At 40.0% G+C, this 17,897-nt stretch overlaps 1 long non-coding RNA gene across 1 annotated transcript in view; it reads left to right on the forward strand.

Annotated features, from left to right (window-relative positions):
• LOC108542377 (uncharacterized) overlaps window positions 1-17,277 on the forward strand; it is a 39,329-nt gene extending 22,052 nt beyond the window's left edge. The window contains exon 2 of the long non-coding RNA XR_001889259.1: window positions 16,353-17,277. This is a non-coding gene — a long non-coding RNA (uncharacterized LOC108542377). The remainder of the gene's footprint in view (window positions 1-16,352) is intronic.
• The last annotated feature ends 620 nt before the right edge of the window (window positions 17,278-17,897 follow it).

A 17,897-nucleotide genomic window follows, 5' to 3' on the forward strand; every position in this document is an offset into this window, starting at 1 on the left:
CCTGGAAAGAAAAAAAAACAGTGCCCAAATGAATTCTCCCTTAAAAAGTTCTTTCTGGCCAGGCTCGGTGGCTCATGCCTGTAATCCCAGCACTTTGGGAGGCCGAGGTGGGTGGATCACAAGATCAGGAGATGGAGACCATCCTGGCTAACAGGTGAAACCCCGTCTCTACTGAAAATACAAAAAAAATTAGCCGGCGCAGTGGCCGGCGCCTGTAGACCCAGCTACTCGGGAGGCTGAGGCAGGAGAGAATGGCGGGAACCCAGGAGGCGAAGCTTGCAGTGAGCCGAGATTGCGCCACTGCGCTCCAGCCTGGGCGACAGAGCAAGACTCCGCCTGGAAAGAAAAAAAAACAGTGCCCAAATGAATTCTCCCTTAAAAGTTCTTTCTGGCCAGGCTCGGTGGCTCATGCCTGTAATCCCAGCACTTTGGGAGGCCAGGGTAGGTGGATCACGAGGACAGGGGTTCCAGACCAGCCTGACTAACATGGTGAAATCCCATCTCTACTATAAATAATACAAATTAGCCAGGCATGGGTGGCGGGTACCTGTAATCACCAGTTGTAGCTCGAGAGGCTGAGCGAGGATGGGTGGTTGAACCGGGACGGAAGGAGTTCCAGTAGGCGGAGATCATGTCATTCCTCTCCAGCCCTGGCGGACGAGTGAGACTGTCTCAAAAAAAAAAAAAAAAAAAAAAAGAAGAAGGAAGAAGAAGAAAGATTCATTTACCTCTGTTTCTATGCCTTTTCTGTAAGTATATTTATCCTGGTTGATGTTTACTGATTTTATGAGTCTATAAATTTATGTGGTTTAACCAATTTGGGAAATTATCAGCCATTATTAGTCTTTGTTTTATGTTTTTTTGTTATTGTTGTTGTTGTTTTATTTTTTTTCTTTGAGACAGAGTCTCACTCTGTCGCCCAGGCTGGAGTGCAGTGGCGCGATCTCAGCTTACTGCAAGCTCCACCTCCCGGGTTCACACCATTCTCCTGCCTCAGCCTCCGGAGTAGCTGGGACTACAGGCGCCCGCCCCCACACCCGGCTAATTTTTTGTATTTTTTAGTAGAGACGAGGTTTCACCGTGTTAGCCAGAATAGTCTCTATCTCCTGACCTCCTGATCCGCCTGCCTCGGCCTCCCAAAGTGCTGGGATTACAGGTGTGAGCCACTGTGTCCTGCCTAGTTTTTTAATTTTTTTCCCCCTGCCCTATTATCTATCTTCTCTTCTTCCGGGATTCCAGTCACATGTAGGATAAACCTTATGACATTGTCTGTGGGTCACTGAGCCTCCATTTTTATTTTTTAATCTTTTTCTCCTTTTCTTTTCAGACTGGAATTTCTATTAATGTATCTTTAGAGTCACTGATGCTTTCCTCGTTCACTTTCATGAAGCCCATCCAGTGATTTTTTTTTTTTTAATTTCAGATATTGTATTTCTGGTTCTAGAATTTAACTTGTGGTTTTTATTAATAGTTTCTATTTGTCTGCTGAGATTTCCTTTCTGTTTATTGATTATTTGTATATCAGCATTGAGCATAGTTATAACTGCTTTAAAATCCTCATCTGTGAATCCCAACTTCTGAGTTCTCTTAAGGTTGCACTCATTGCTGTGTTTTCTCTTAAGAATAGATTAAATTTTCCTGTTTCTTTATGTATTGAGTAATTTGTAATTATCTCTTGGATGTTGTGAATATTACGTTGTGGTGACTCTGGATTGTTATATTCTTCCAAAGTATGTAAATTGTCCATTTCAACAGGCAATATACTTGGTTGCTCAAGTTGCAAATTAGGTCTCTTGGGTAGCATCTCAAATCTCAGTTCAGTTCTTTTATACGTAAGCAGCATTGAGTCAACCGTACATACCTAGTTGAGGGGATTAGCCAGAGATATGGGCAGAGTTTATGTGTAAAATTTGGACTTCTTCTCTCTGGCTCTCTCTTTTCTTGAATTCCATGTGCCATCCCTCTTCCCTTCTAGTGGCAATAGTTATCACAAATTCTGTTCTCTGGTTTTTGGGGCCAGAGAGACTATGGGTTTTCTCTTGGAATTTAGTCAACCTGCATGACACTGATCTAGCCTACTCACAGACTAGAAGCCTTGGAAACTCACCGGGTGCCATTTCCTTCCTCCAAGTGCCAACTCCCCTTCAGAATCAGCTATTTTGGCAGTTACTTCAGTGAACTGCTTTCTGTAATTTTTCTAAAAGCTATAGTGAAGATGTTCAGGAGGATCTGTCCAGTGGGAGTTTCCCGAGCCATACCAGAAATGGCGCCATCTTCTACAGCTACATTAACAAGAAAAGAGGACTCGCCTCATTTCCTTTTCCCTGGCCTTTCTTTCTCCATTTTTTTTTTTCTCTTGGAGTTGTATCTCCCTCCCTATGGAGGTCTGCAGCCTTTTAGGTGGATCCTTCCCCAATTTCAACAAGAGTACCTGCTGAACTCAAGTATATATACTTCCTGATATTAGATCCCCCAAGGCACACAATCCTGGTTGGCCACTGCTCTTCTTGTCTCTTTTTACTTGGCTAGGTGATAAGATTTTTATCTCCTCTACCTCCTTCTCTAGATATGCCTCCCCGAGCTGTTACACAAACTTCTGTGATCTCCGAAACTTCTCAATAAAGTGGCTAGTGTACCAGTTGTTTCCTGACACTAATGAGAGAAAAACAGTTTTTCCAGATAAGTATACGTGGGGTAGACATAGGGTATATTCTTTTCTGAATGTATCTTTCCACCAGCAATCTAAGAATAGTGTTGAGGTTATGACTTCTATTTCATTTCAAATACTCAAGAGGAGTTTATGAAGCTCCTTCCTTTCTAGGTCATCCATGACCCCCCCGTATGTTTATTCTGCAGGAACTCACATCTGCAGAAAGCTGACAGTCACCTTTCATCTGTAAGTTTTAGAAAATAAAACATTTTTTTTTCTTAGTCTCAATGCCTATAAAATGATTCTTCATTCATTATCACATTTGGCTGCCACTTCTTACTCAGGGACTCCGAGCTGCTTCATTGGGGAAAAAGAAAGTACTCCGTATATTCGAACAGTAGGAATTCAATCAAGGGATTTGTCATAGAGGTAGTGGTAGACCAGAAATACAAGTTCAGGAAGCCACTACAATCTCTGTGTCTGGAGGGACAAAGAAGGTGGTTTTACTGAAGCTTAGGTCCTGCAGAAACTGGAACAAAGCTGGAGCGTGAAAGAAAAGACAGACACACTGTCTGGGAAGCGGCAAAGAGGGAAAAATACTCTGGATTCTACCTGCCTGCCACCCTCCAATCTCTCTTCAACATCTCTCATTAAATATAGCTGCAATACAGAGCAGAGCAAGGGAAGTGTCAAAAAATTATTTGAAAGCAAATATTAAGATAAATGACCAGCATAAGGAGTATAGCGAATGTCACTGGAAATATGAATTTACTTAAGCTGAAAGATCTTAACACGAATCTAAAGTCAAACTGTAGGCCAGATGTGGTGTCTTGTACCCATACTCCCAGCACTTTGAGAGTCCAAGGCAATAGGATCACGTGAGGCCAGGAGTTTGAGACCAGCCTGGGCAACATAGCAAGACCTTATCTTTAAAGACAAATAAATAATAACAAAATAAAAATAAATAATATCAAACTGTAGTCTCTGGAGGGAAAATCTACGGCTAAGTTTGAACTATTTTAGTCTCTCCTTGCTCCTAACAGAAAACCAGGATGTGGTTCCTCCAGCATTCTCTTCGTTGAGATGATCACTTCCATACTTTTTCAAAAACCGCTCAAGTTATCTTCACCTACAGGTGCTATTGAAGAAGAGCCCTCCCTTTCTCTCTTGCTCAGACACCCAGAAAACTGAGCTGTAGGATGCTTGCATTCCCCCTCCTCTGCCTCAGAATGATTGCATTTGTTTCAGTTACAGAATCAGAATCCCGGTTTCTATGCATTTAAAGCACAGGAGGAGTGCACATCCCATTTCTGTATGTCTGTCCTTCCCTGCAGCCTCTGTGTAAATGTGTAGACCTACAAATCCTTAGGGCTGGCAGGGAGTTGAGGTCCTGCTGGAGTGATGGAAAGAGTTGGACTGCACCCCATTCAGTAAGGATATTTGGGAACTCGAAGCTCCTTTAGACTTCTCTCTGAATCAGGAGATATACTTCTACTCAGATTACCCTGCCTGCCTCAGTTGGGGGAACCCAGGAAACCACTAATCCCATCATACAAAGGGTTACTTGGTACACATGGGCTGCAAGGAAATACCCAACCAGGATCTTCTTGTGAAGACCAGAAGATCTTCAGAACAAGGATTTCAGCATTGGCAAAGGGCAGTCTTTAGTGAAATCGGGAAATCCTGATCCTCTGGGAGGACAGAGAGTCATACCTGGGAGTACCCTGTAAGGAGTCGGGCACAGAGCACCACACAGGCAGCCTGAGTCTCCTGTGTCCCGTGTGCCCCTGCCATGTGTGTGAAATGGCTGAACATTTCTGCCTGTCCCGCCTACATGGGATTGGAATAGGTTTACAACAGAAGTGAATGTGGAAGCAATTTGTGAATTCAAAAGAACTGTGTGAATGCCAGCACTATTAGTTCCTCGTTTACTCTTCATTAAGGAGCATGAGTCATTACTGAGACATTTCTTTTTCAGCAGCTCGAAGTCATTGGTGCTCTTTTTTTGTGTGCTCTTATCTCATTGGAAAATAAGAATAAGTCCACTTATTTACTGGTGTGAACATACTCTCCATGAACAGTCCCCTAAATACTTTGAAAACTGATGTCAAGTCAACCTTTAAGGACTTCTTTATAAACTTTTGGAAGACTTGCTTAATCTTGTGTCATTGTGCCATTTGATCTGAAAGAAGGAAGAAAAGAAGGAAGGAGGGAAAGAGACGACGGGGAGGGAGGGAAGAAAGGAAGACAGGGATGGTTGAAGGAATGAGGGAGGAAAGAAGGAAAGAAGAAAAACATTTCAATATACCTTTTGTGTGATATCTTTGATTCCCAAGTTGATAATGAAATAGATTTAAAATTTGGATTCTATCTATAGAAAAATAGGATTCTTCCTTCTTCAAAAAGCTCTATTGTCCTTCTCCACAAAATAACTGAGATCACCTTCTGAGGACTGTATTCTTCCGGTGAGTTCAAGGATACTAATAGGGTCTCTGCCAGGATAGCGCCAGTATCACGCTCTGTGGATATGTGACGACATGAGTCAATTTGACTTACACATTCCTGAGTTTGTCATCACAGCAGCTTCCGGGGAAAGCACCTGGAATTAAATTTCCATGAATCTACCAGAATGGCAAAGATATCAGGAAGTAGGTTGACTGCTTTGTCAGTGCCTACGTATGAAGATGGTATCCCCTCTGTTCCCATATCTACCCTGCCACACATCCACAGACTTATCTAGGCATCACATCCCTTCCTGATATCTCATTATCTGAGGGGTTTGGACCCCACATACAGGCTACTAGCCATGAATCCACTTAACAGAGCCTAAACTCATGTAGTCAATAGAAAAATAAAGTAATTCATTTTATTCTATATTTAACAATTTAGTTTAAAATTGTATAATGATTTATTTCTTAGAACAAAGAATAAATCAAGTTTTGATTTGTAGGTTTAGGGGGTATAATTTCCCCTTAAAAAACTGAAAGGTAGCGTGCCAAGACTTCCTCACCCAATACTTAACGTGAGTTTTTAAAAAGTTGTTCATTTTTTTTTTTTTTGCAAACGTATTCAAGGGCTTCATCAATGTTCTCAATGACCTGTCTTTTCAAATGGATTCATATTTAAATCATTTTCTTATGAAGTCCTTCCATGATATTATCCTTGCTTGCTTTCATTTCTTCAGTGGTTAACTGGTTTAAATATTTTAGATCCTCATGTATCAGTGGCTTTGCTTGATTCCAGGAGTTCATTGACTTGATAAAGTCCAGGATATTTGGCAAATTTTGCAACTTTGCTTCAAAACACATTTGTAGCGTATACGACTGTATTAACCATTTCACGCATGTATTAACCATGCAAGAAGTCAATTTCCAATAAGTAGGGCAACAGATCCATTCCTAAAGTTAAACTGGGAAGGGTGTTGAAATAGGGACTGATTTCATGCATGGTTAATACAATGGCGGATATTCTTGTGATACACTTTGTTTCCCTATGAGCCTCCAACATGTAGGAACTAAAATAAGATAGCCACAGACAATGAGCATCTTTGGACATTAGATGCTGCCTTTACGTGGATAAAGTGGCTGTTGAACCGGGATGCCCATTCTGGCCCAACAGACTAGAAAGGGAACCTTCTAGGGTTAGTTCTCTGAAGCTGCCTTATGGTTTCAGCCAGGAGGAGATATGGATAGGAGCTAAAAGAGAGGGGTTCTTAAAAGCAAATCAAGCAAAACACTTTATCAGTTAAAGAAAAGGCATCCACATTTCCTGCTTGCACCACAAACGGTACTAGTGAGTCCTACTTGTTAAGAGAAACGATGGTCTTGCTTCCAGCAGCCACTTGTCCCTTGTTTCTAATGAATGTGTCACACAAAGAAAAGACACGCTCACAGCCAACACTTGCTTCCGCTGGCGACGTCTGCAACTAAATCGGAATTAAGAAAAATATATATTAGAAGAGTATTGAGAAAAGTAAAGAAAAAAGAAATTGCATTTAGATTTCAACCTCTTACAAAGTCCACGCTTCCCTCTGGTGTTGCAATGAAGTAGCTCTCTGGAGGATCCCGAGAAAGCCCACAACCTCCAAATGCAGACACAAAAGAGAAGGTAGTTGTTGACTTCGATTCAAACAGAAAAGTCAACAATTCCTTTTTTTTTTTTTTTTTTTTTTTTTTTTTGTAATGCAGTCGTGCGATCTTGGCTCACTGCAAGCTCCACCTCCCGGGTTCACGCCATTCTCCCGCCTCAGCCTCCAGAGTATCTGAGACTACAGGCGCCCGCCACCACACCCGGCTAATTTTGTTTTTGTATTTTTAGTAGAGATGGGGTTTCACCATGTTAACCAGGATGGTCTCGATCTCCTGACCTCGTGATCTGCCCGCCTCGGCCTCCCAAAGTGCTGGGATTACAGGTGTGAGCCACCGCACCCGGCAACAATTCCTTTTTAAGTAAGCAGACTAAAAAGCAAGTTTACAGGACACAGACAGGGTGAACGCCTCTCCTTACCTTGCCCCTACCGTGCCAACCCTTGACTTTTCCTAGTTGAATGAAGTCATTTTCCATTTTTGTGTTAATAAGCGAAGTCTGGGAGCTTACTCATGCCTGGATTGCCATGCCACGTGAGTCCACTGCGTAAGTGACGGTGTCTGAGTTAAATTCTTGGCTCTTCTGTTACTGCCTGTTTGATCTTAGGTAAGCTACCAGCCTCTCTGGCCTCAGTTTGCTCACCTTGAAAATGCAAACACTATCGGTACTTTCTTTACAGAGTAGTTTTAGGGAGCAAATGAACTAATATATGCAAAGTGTATAATGCTGTTTCTGGCACAAGGTAAGTGCTCAATGAATGATAGTTATTATGACTAGATAATATGTGGAAAAATACAATATGGAATATATAAGATATGAGAAAGTTCAAAAGAAATATTGAGAGCATATCATTCGGGACCTCAGTTTTCTTAAGTGTGAAACAGGGCTGAAAATACCTATTCCAAAGGTTATTTTGATGTTGAAATATTAAATGGGGCTGGTCTTTCACTAAATGCTTAGGAAGTTATAGCCCTTATTTTTATTGCATTAACTGGCTCTGGAGCATAAAATTTTGAGCTTAGTTGTTTTCTCTGATGTTTCTCACCATCCGGAGTCCCACAGGCTAGGGAACTGGAATTCCTGGTGTTCTCACACCACTGTGTACAGTTGTGCAGTGCACAACCTCCATGGCAGTTCTACATTTTGTCTCAAACCTGGATGTGGGTCTTATTCAGCCCTTCTCCCTGCTCCATGTCCTGTGCCCTCAGGAGAGTAACCACGCTGGGCTGCTCCTCCAGGAGCCCCCGAACTCCCCAGCACACAGTGCGGGCTCCTCACCCATGGGTTCCCCACCTTCCAGGCAGGGAGCTCAGAAAAGCCTCAGCCCTGGACTGTAGGTGTGGGAGGGGGCAAGCAGGGAGCTTTGGCCCCTGCTGAGTCTGAGTCCATCTCCCTTTCTCTCAATGATGGAAATGTGAACCTGTGAGAAAAAAAAGAAGTCACCACCACCCACACTATTTGTCAAAACGGACAATGCTACTGTGTGCAGTAGAAGGTTGTTGAATTGGGGGTCTGGGAAGCCTGAATCTTGGCTTTGGTTTAGCTTGAGCCAGCACCATAACCTGGAGAAGGCACACAGACAGACGCCTCACCTTCCTGTCCTCACCTGTGAGATGAACTTACCTCTGCGTCCTGGGGAGTATTTGGGTGCCAGGGTACCATTTAGGCCTTCCACAGAGTGTTACTGTGGTATTCCATGGAAAAGAATATTGTGAGATGGGAGATGTAATTATGCCACATCAAACAAAATACAACATATTTCTTCACAGATGGATTTTTAAGAGGGAGGAAGGTTTGTTATTGCCCAGACTTACTTTGCCACATTACCCTTTACATTTTTTTAATGGGACATCTGTTAACATCTTGAAGATGTCCGCTAAGAGTAGCTTGGACAATGATGAGTTACACCCCTTTACAGTCCCTCTTGGTCTAAAATGATAGTGTCTCCTCAATATCAGAGAAATAACTTCAAAAAGAAAAACTAAAGTATTAGTTGGCCTGAGTAATCGTTATATCAGTGAGAGTAACTGTTGAAACCTGCTTCAAACCTGTTGAAGTAGCATGTGTTTATCATTCATTGGGTCAAATTAACCTTTTCATGTATAATTTTGTTAAGATATAATAATTTTTACGTTTATACAGCATTTTAGACAGGTGACATCATTAGACCAATGACAGATACATTAGAAGAAAATCAGACAAGACATCAAATTTGTTAAATAATTAAAGAAGTACCTTATGGTTATATTTTATTCAAAAGTTAATTTTTGATTTGTTATGTCTTTTGAAGGTTCTAAGCTAGTGAAAGAGACTTCGTTACTCGACAGTGGTGAATTACAAATACAAAATTTCTAGATTACAGATGAAGGCTCAGGCCATGCTAGATTACTAAAATTCTAAGACAAGCTTTAGTTAAAACAGAAGTCCATCATCAAGAATACCGACTTGGGGCCGGGCGCAGTGGTTCACGCCTGTAATCCCAGCACTCTGGGAGGCCAAGGCAGGCGGATCACCTGAGGTCAGGAGTTCGAGATCAGCCTGGCCAACATAGTGAAACCCGGTCTCTACTAAAAATACAAAAATTAGCCATGCATGGTGGCACGTACCTGTTAATCCCAGCTACTTGGGAGGCTGAGGCAGGAGAATCTCTTGAACTTGGGAGGTGGAGGTTGCAGTGAGCCAAGATCATGCCACTACATTCCAGCCTAGCCAACAGAGTGAGACTCTATCTCAAAAAAATAAAAATAAAAATAAAGGAATACCTACCTAAGAACCCTACACTTGGATGCAGCAGGACACTTCTAACAAAGTACATTGAAATTTCAATTCCAGTTTTCACTCAGTCAACTCTTCCTACTCCTCTGGCCTCTCTCAGGGAATGGTACCCAGCGTCCTGAGCCCCAGACCCAGGGAGCAGCCCAGACTCTTCCCCACCTCTCCACACACACCCAAGAAAACACAAAGCCTGGAAATTATTTTTACCACCTCTCCAGTCAGCCCACCTCTCTCCATCATCGCTGCTGTTTCCCCTGTTCCAGACACCATAATCTTTGCCCTGAAATACAGCTACTTCAGTGATGGCTGCACCTCCAGCCTTGCCCGCATCTATCCCTTTGCCACACTGCAGCCAGGGAGATCTTTCCTATGAGAAGATGCAGTCATTTACCTTCCTATCTAAAAGCCCTTCATGGCTCCCTGCTGCCCTGAGGGTGAAGTCCAAACTCCTCAGCAAAAACATAAAAGGTCTTTTTTTTGTGTCTCTTACTTGGAATTGCTGGCTTAAAAACTGAATGCATCGGCGGGTCATGGTGGCTCATGCCACATAATCCCAGCACTTTGGCAGGCTGAGGAGGGTGGATTACCTGAGGTCAGGAGTTCAAGACCAGCTTGACCAACATGGTGAAACCCCATCTCTACTAAAGATACAAACTCAGACCGGCATGGTGGGGGGCGCCTGTAATCCCAGCTACTTGGGAGACTGAGACAGGAGAATCGCTTGAAAGCAAGAGGCAGAGGTTTCAGTGAGCTGAGATCACGCCCTTGCACTCCAGCCTGGGCAATAAGAGCAAAACTCTGTCTCAAAAAAAAAAAATGCATTACACATATATTTATTACATAATATATCCTACAAATAAATGTATAATGTATAGGCACACACATTTCCACATACAATTAAGTACAAAGAAAATATTACAGACCCCAATGTACTATGATTTGGATTTCACAAACGTTACCATTCTGTCATATTTATTTATATAATTTTAGATACTATTTTAAAGACATAAAATATTATTGATATAGCTAAACGTTCTACACCCCAGCCACAAATCCCACCTATTCCAGGCCAGACATTGCCAGAGGGAATCTACCTTTACTGTTTTCATTAACAAAGTCAATTAGCCCAGCATCCTTTGGTGAATGGTTCATCCCTTCCTCACAAATCTGGAGTGCCTTCTCTGTCCTGTATCAGCTGTTTCTCAATGTTCAATTACATAATTCTGTTCTATTGATCTCTCTCTTTCAAGACAAGCTTCTCTTTATTATTCTTAAAAGATGACTTGCTTATTTTTGGCTCTTTATTTCAATTAGGTGTTTGTTATTTTTAGTAGAATCTGGCTACTAATTTAATGGCTTTGCACGTTATAGGGACATTCAGTCATTCTCTTATTTTCTTGAGGAAATAACTATAGTTATTTTTATTAGAATATGTTCATTTGTCTATGGGTTCAGATTTATCAACACCATTTACATTGTTTTAATAAACTCTGTAAGTTTTTCTAGTTGATTCATTTATGCTTTTATCTTTATTATTGCCTTTCATTTACTTTTAGAGAGTTTATGCTTTTATTGTTTTTCCAACTTCTTTTTGTTTTTTGTTTATGAATACTATTTGTATTGATATATAACAGTTGTACCTATTTTAGGGGGTACATGTGACATTTTGATACATGTGTACAATGTATAATGATCAAATCAGGTAATTGAAATAACAATAACCTCAAACATTTATCTTTTCTTTGTGTTGTAAACTTTCCAATTCTGCTCTTCAAGCTATTTTGAAATATATAATAAATAATTATGATCTCCCTACTGTACCATCAAATACTAGAACTTACTCCTTATATCTAACTGTATTTTTGTATCCATTTACCAACTTCTTTTCATCCTCTTCGTAGCCTCTCATAGCCACTACTGCTTTTCCAACTTCTTGGGACAAATGCTTAATTGGTTAATTTTTAGTCTCTTGTTTTTAATATAAGCTTTTATCATATTTAGGGTTACAAATGTCCCTATAAACATCAGTTTAACTGTACAAGTTGTGGTGTGAACTGTCTGCAATTTCTATTGTTCTTAATATTTTGTAACTATCAATTTGAATTCTTTTTTAACCCATCATTTATTTACAAGTATTTTTAGCTTCCTAGTGAATAGAATTTCTTAAAATTATCTTTTAGTCGTTAATTTATAATCTTACTTCATCTTTGTTAGAAGACATAAATTGGGTTATATTGTTTTCTTGATGTTTATTTAGACTTACTTTGTAATCAAGTATATGGACAATGTTTATAAGTGTTCTTTACTTAAAATATGAAAATGCTTTTTTGTTGGAAATGGATTATTTTATATTAGGTGGACATTCTAAATATGTTCATCATATGAAGCTTTATAAATGCATTATGTAAAACATTTATATCTTTAGAAAATGTTTATCTCCATTTTTCAGTAACTCATAGAGATGTGTTCAAGCTTCCACTATAATGTTGGATTCACTTTGTATTCAGGCAATTTTTGCATTACATATTTTAGGCCGTCTGATTCAAGATTGTTAGAACTTCCAAGTGACTAGTGTTTATGTGTAAGAAAAGACTCCCCTTATCTCTAATGCAGTTGATTTTGTCTGATATTCAAGTCACTATATCAGCCTTCTTTTCTTTTTTGCCCACTGTATCTTTTTTCGTGCCACTACTTCAAATATTTCTATATCATATTTTAGATGGATCTCTGAAAAATAACTTATAATTGAGTTTTTTTATTTGATTGTTTTATTGCAGTGTGAGAATCTTTGTCATTTAATAAAACAGTGTAATACATTTACACTTAGAACTACTGGCATATCTGAACACTTTACTAGCTTCTAATTTTTAAATTACCATTCTCTATTTATTTTCCTCCTTTTTTGCTTTTTATTGAATTACGTGGGAATTTTGTTTTCTTCTTTTGATTTGTTCAAAAGTTGTACATTCTTTCTCTACTTCTCAGTTCATTATCCTTATATTTTTAGCAAACTTATTCAACATAGTTTTATCAACCTCTCTGCCTTCTTCAAACAATGAAAGGATCTTAGATCTTCCTTTTAATCTTCTTCACGTGGTTTTTTTGCTATGTTTCTAATTCTCAGGGTGTTAGTTCACCTATCTGCTTCCTTAATAATTCTCTTTCATGGCTTTTTGCTTCTTTGCCTGTCCTGTAATTTTCTTATTATGAGTTCTTCCTTGATGAACCCTCTTTATTGAAGGTTTCTTGAATAGTCTGAGTGGTCCTAAGAATAGTGTTCTATTGGCTTCTCCCAGGAGAAGAGTGAGTTCTGGACCACTTTATGTTAATTTCTCAGTTTGGGATTATCACACCATGCATATAGACTCAGAATTTAAACCCATGTTTAGTGCAGACTTGGCATTTAGATTTCTCAAAGGATATTCTCTGATTTTTAAAGATTCACTTAGAGCCTGAGACAAACCCTGTGCTTTCTTACCATGTCTGCAAAGTAGGAGATAAAGTTTATTATTATTATTATTATTATTATTATTATTATTATTATAAACTTGGAAGCTCTTTGAGGATCGTGGCTATGTAGAAGGGATCTCAATTACAGCCACCTACTTCATGCAATGCCAAAGATACATCTCCTTTCCTCCAGTTCCATTAGGGCAATAAAACCTTAGTCCCAGCTCACAGCCACACGTCTGATGGCCCCAGCCTTCAGCAAGGCTGCTAGAGGCTGCTGAGGGTGAGAGGGGTACTATGACTAGATGTCTATTATTATTGGCATCAAGCAGCTTCCACCTACTTCTGTTATTAAACTGTATGTGTAGATTCTACTAAGCATTTCCATGTTGTTTAACAAGGGAGGAAAATCCATATTAGTGTACCATAACATAAAAATCAGATTCTGAGTGCATTATTCTCCTTTTCCTGTTTCCTCCTAATCTTTCCTCCCTTTCTACTCCTGACCTCCACTTAAACTATTTTATGCTCATTCTCTCAACTCCAGGTCTCCCCTTAGAAGCCAGGTGGAGTAACAGCTCTATGAAGTTTGAGAAAACCTGCCCACTTACTGATCCCTTGTGGTTGAGCCATGTGGCTTTGAGTAGAAAAAAAGGAAAAAAAAAAAAAGATTCAGGCAAAAATGGGGATAGAAAAGAGCAAGTCATCAAAGAAACTTAAACATATCATCAAATGTATTTTTGGTGAGTCCTCAGCTCCTCAGTAGGGTAAATCTCTCAGTAACATTTCAGAATCAAACAAGGCATCATCTTTGGAATGATCCTGTCAAATTGGTGAAAAACCAAACTAATTTATATCTCCAAATCAGCTTTGCTTCCTTTCTATTTGAGGGGTAAAAAAAAATCCTTGGACTAAGAATATCCCTCACCAAGATAAAAGAAGCAGAAAGCACTGATAATTAGATGCAAAGAACATTCCCCCAAATGTTCTTAACTTTCATAGCCAGATACTTTTCTAAATGTTTTCTCACATTTTCTAGGGAAGCATTTTCTGACATTTCCTCCTGTTGAGACAGTTTCCTTTCAGTGATTCTTTCTGCAGTAACTTTAAGAGGCAGTCTCCAACAGTTTCCCTCTGCAGGTGGCTTTCCTTCTTGGGATAATTTGCCAATGGCAATTGTATTCCTTATGTACTCAGTGACCTACCAGTCTGCCCTGGGTCCCACAGAGTAAATACTCAAACTCTCCCCTGAGGATCAGTTTTCTTTAATTTTCAATTTTTTAAATCTCTTCATCCAGCTGTATTACTTTTGACCATCAAGTCTAGGTGAGATTGACAGATGCTGACAGTTGTTACAGCTGCTGCTAACCACTGGTTACCTTAGAAATGGAGGTAAAACAAATACAGGAATTCCAAGGAACCATACCTCACCTCTAGGTTTCCGAGAACATCGTGGAGTAAATAAATCGCAACTCTTACTCCCATCTATCAGGCTGATTTTGTGGCTGGATTTACAAGAAGCAGCAGAGGAAAGAGAGACAGTAGCAGGGGAGAAACGAAAGTCAGTTGTTACCAATAGTTCGGAGACAGAAAGCTCTGAGATTCCATTAAGCAGTTTGATTTATAGCTTCGGATATTATGTGCAAGAGCGCCCACAACCCAAAGTGTTTTGTGTCTTGACCTGTAAAAAATAAGTCTATTAACCCTAATCAATCTCCTATTATGCTGAGGTGCCTGAAATTTAGCAAGCAAAAGGGTGACTGAGGTCTTGCAGCCCAGGAAGTAACCATTGTCTTTGGTAATCTGCAGTGACTGGGGTCTTTGCAGAAGCAAAATGATCGTTCAGAGTAAGGCACTTGGGGAGGGGCTTTCATCTTTTAATGAGAAAATGGAGGATTGTTTTCATTTTTAATTGCTGAGGCTAATGAAGGCCTGGGGCTCTTGTGTGAACCTGGACCCTTGCAGATGCGTGTTCACAGACACCTCTGCCTGTGCTTCACCCCAGCTGTGGGTAACTCGCCTGCCCTGACTTCCTGCTGTAATTAGTGAGGGCTTCTATTCCGATTAAGTACTTTATTACAGAAGCTAATTATGAAGTCCAGCTGGTTCGCTGTGCCTTAGGAGGGATTTCCTTGTGCTTTGTGTGGGGAATTCTACGGGTGGGTGTTGTTTTAACCTTTGAAGGGCAAAATAGAAATTGACATATTGCACGGATGGTCAAATGTTAATATGGGCATGGAAAATGGAAATATTTTAAATCCACACCAGGAAAACCAAGCAAACAAAGCTTCTTTTTAACTAAGATTTGGAGAGGGGGTTAGAAAGGAAATAAATGCTATCACTCTATCAACACCTACAAACTGTTATAACAGATCCGTACTGAATCCCCAAACAAACCCAACCCTAGGTTGCAGAATCTGTACTTTGCCTTATGTATTGGTCCAGAGTGAAACTGTGTAGTAGAAGGTTTACAGCAGTGACCACATATTTTTCCTTGCAATATTCTGTTCATTCGTGTGTATGTTTTAAGGGTCACTGAGTCTTTCTAACTCAAATTTAAAACATTATGTGTGAGTGTAGTTGGGAAGTAGGGTAAAATGAGCTAATGACTGAAATAACCCAGCCTGTTCCTTTTACCAAATTTGGGGCAAGAGTAAAGTGGAGACTCCTAGATCTTGCCTCCTGTGGCAAGGAGGACTCTTTCTCCCTCCACTCCTGTGAGCCGCCTTGGTTACCTCTTGTGCTTAGGGGTGGGCACACCTATAGAACAGCATACCTTTGTGACGGAAATCCAAGAAAGAGACTCTAGTAGGCCCTGGAAGCAGGTTTGAGGCTGTCTTGACAGATAATTTCCCATGTCAGGTACCTGGAGCTTAGTGGGGTTGGGATGAGGGGAGGTTGCTGTAGGTGGACATGAACCTTTGGCCCTGGGGACTCCTCAGTCCATGAGGATTGTGTCAAGAGGAGAAAGAGTGAGTCTGTTAAATCTCCAGGTACAGGGCAAGGTCCTGGGTGCCCAGCTCTAAGGGTGATACTATAAATAACATTAAAAATTAGGTGATATATGTTCATTCATTTATTCATCAAATGTATTTTGACTTTCTACAATGCCTTGTGAACTATTCTGGGTACCAAGAATATGTAGGTGGCTAATTATGCAAGATGATGTGAATACTTTTTAAATAAACTTTCCAGAGCTTATACAATCAAATGAATGCAGTTACTGCTTCCATTATTGTGGAACTATTACTCTCATTAGAAATTTTGCTTCAGATTTAGAATATATGTAAGAAGACTATGTATAGGTATATAATGTATGTGTGTATACATGTGTGTGCATCTGTGTGTATAATATTCAGAGATTTTAAGGGTCCCCCCTTTCTCTTTATAGATGAAGAAACTGAAGTTCAGGAATGGTAAATGTTCTGATCAAGGGTGTTCTGCTGGAGTGGTGATTGATCTCAAGCTTCCTGCAAGCCTGTTGACTACAGCATTGATCAGTTCGCCTAAGTTTCCTGACTGTAAATATCATGGCTGATTCTAACATCGTGCACAAAGCCTGTCATTCAGAAAGATGGTGCTACAAATTGTTTTGCAATTTCAGTTGTGTTCAAATCAACCAAGTATAAATCAGGATGTCATCAAGGCTATATGCTCCACCTCTCTAAATCTGGGTATTCCACGTCTGAGAAGGGTTTTGTGCCTGAGAGGTTCATATCTGCAACTGTCTCAAGGTCTAACTTTTCATAAACACTATTACAAACTGGTTTAGGCTGTACAAGAGAAGACTTTCTTTTAAAAATCAAAACATAGGTTTTGGTTCATCTTTGCAAGGTGGGGGAGAAAAGCAGAATAAAGAAGTCTAGCCCTCCCAGATGACCTCAATATTTGAAATGACCCATGCAAGCACTTTCACTGAGAAGTGAATAAAACTAGGAGAAAAATTGCCGCCAGATTTAGTGTACAATAGGTCTGATTTTGTTGCTTCACAACTTTTTTTCTCATCAAACAGTAGAGTGAACTTCGAAGTGGAGAAGATCCTGTCAAAACTTCACTCACACTCCTTAATTCAGAGGAGTGAGGGCAGGTAGTGGGGCAAAGAGCCATGATACACAAAGTGCAGGCCACTGCCCCCCACTTCAACCTGACCTAATCCATCATGGGAGTTCACATTGCCTCAGCCAAGATAAATAGAGAGACGTCCTTCTGCACAATGGAGACTTTTCTAGCTGTGATTGCCTACTCGTCACCTCTCAACGTCCACTCACACCCCCAAGCTACTGAATGCCTAATATAAATGCATAGCAAAATGTAAATTTTCTGTTTTTCTGTCATCTGGGACTACAGAATTTGGGCAGGGACCCCTACACACACACCAATTTTTGACAGAACATATTATCATTCTTATTGCTTAAGAAAGCAAAGAACTCCCTCTACACGAATAGGACCAAAAAAGAAAAATTTAAAGACTTAGAAAAGATATCGCACTCAAAGAATGGTACCTCACTGAAAAATGGAAGCAAATCCTTCTCTGTTAAGTAAATTTGCTACAAGAAAGAGCAGAAAGTTTTAGAAAACTGCTAATCTGTGGGCTTAATTTTCAAGTGCCTATTAAATTTATCAATCCTCATTAAGCATTCCTGAGGAGAAAACCATCTCCAAGCAAGAAAGATGGGCATTAAAAGATAAGATTACTGGATTAAAAATCACTATGTTGGCTACAAACAGAAGATTAGATTCTGTACAAAATTGAATTAAATAGATGACAAATCCTGGACATTTATCCAATGCTCATAGGCAAAAAATGGAATAGGTAAAAGTAGGGAAAGGTGAGAAAGGTGGAGTAGTCAGATCTATAAGATACTACTAGGAATATTAGGACAGACTGAGAAAACTGATAGAAAATAAAACAAGTACTAATGTAGCCACTTAGACA

Source organism: Rhinopithecus bieti, unplaced genomic scaffold (assembly GCF_001698545.2).
Source record: "Rhinopithecus bieti isolate Rb0 unplaced genomic scaffold, ASM169854v2 scaffold_20098, whole genome shotgun sequence".
NCBI classification, from domain to species: Eukaryota; Metazoa; Chordata; class Mammalia; order Primates; family Cercopithecidae; genus Rhinopithecus; species Rhinopithecus bieti.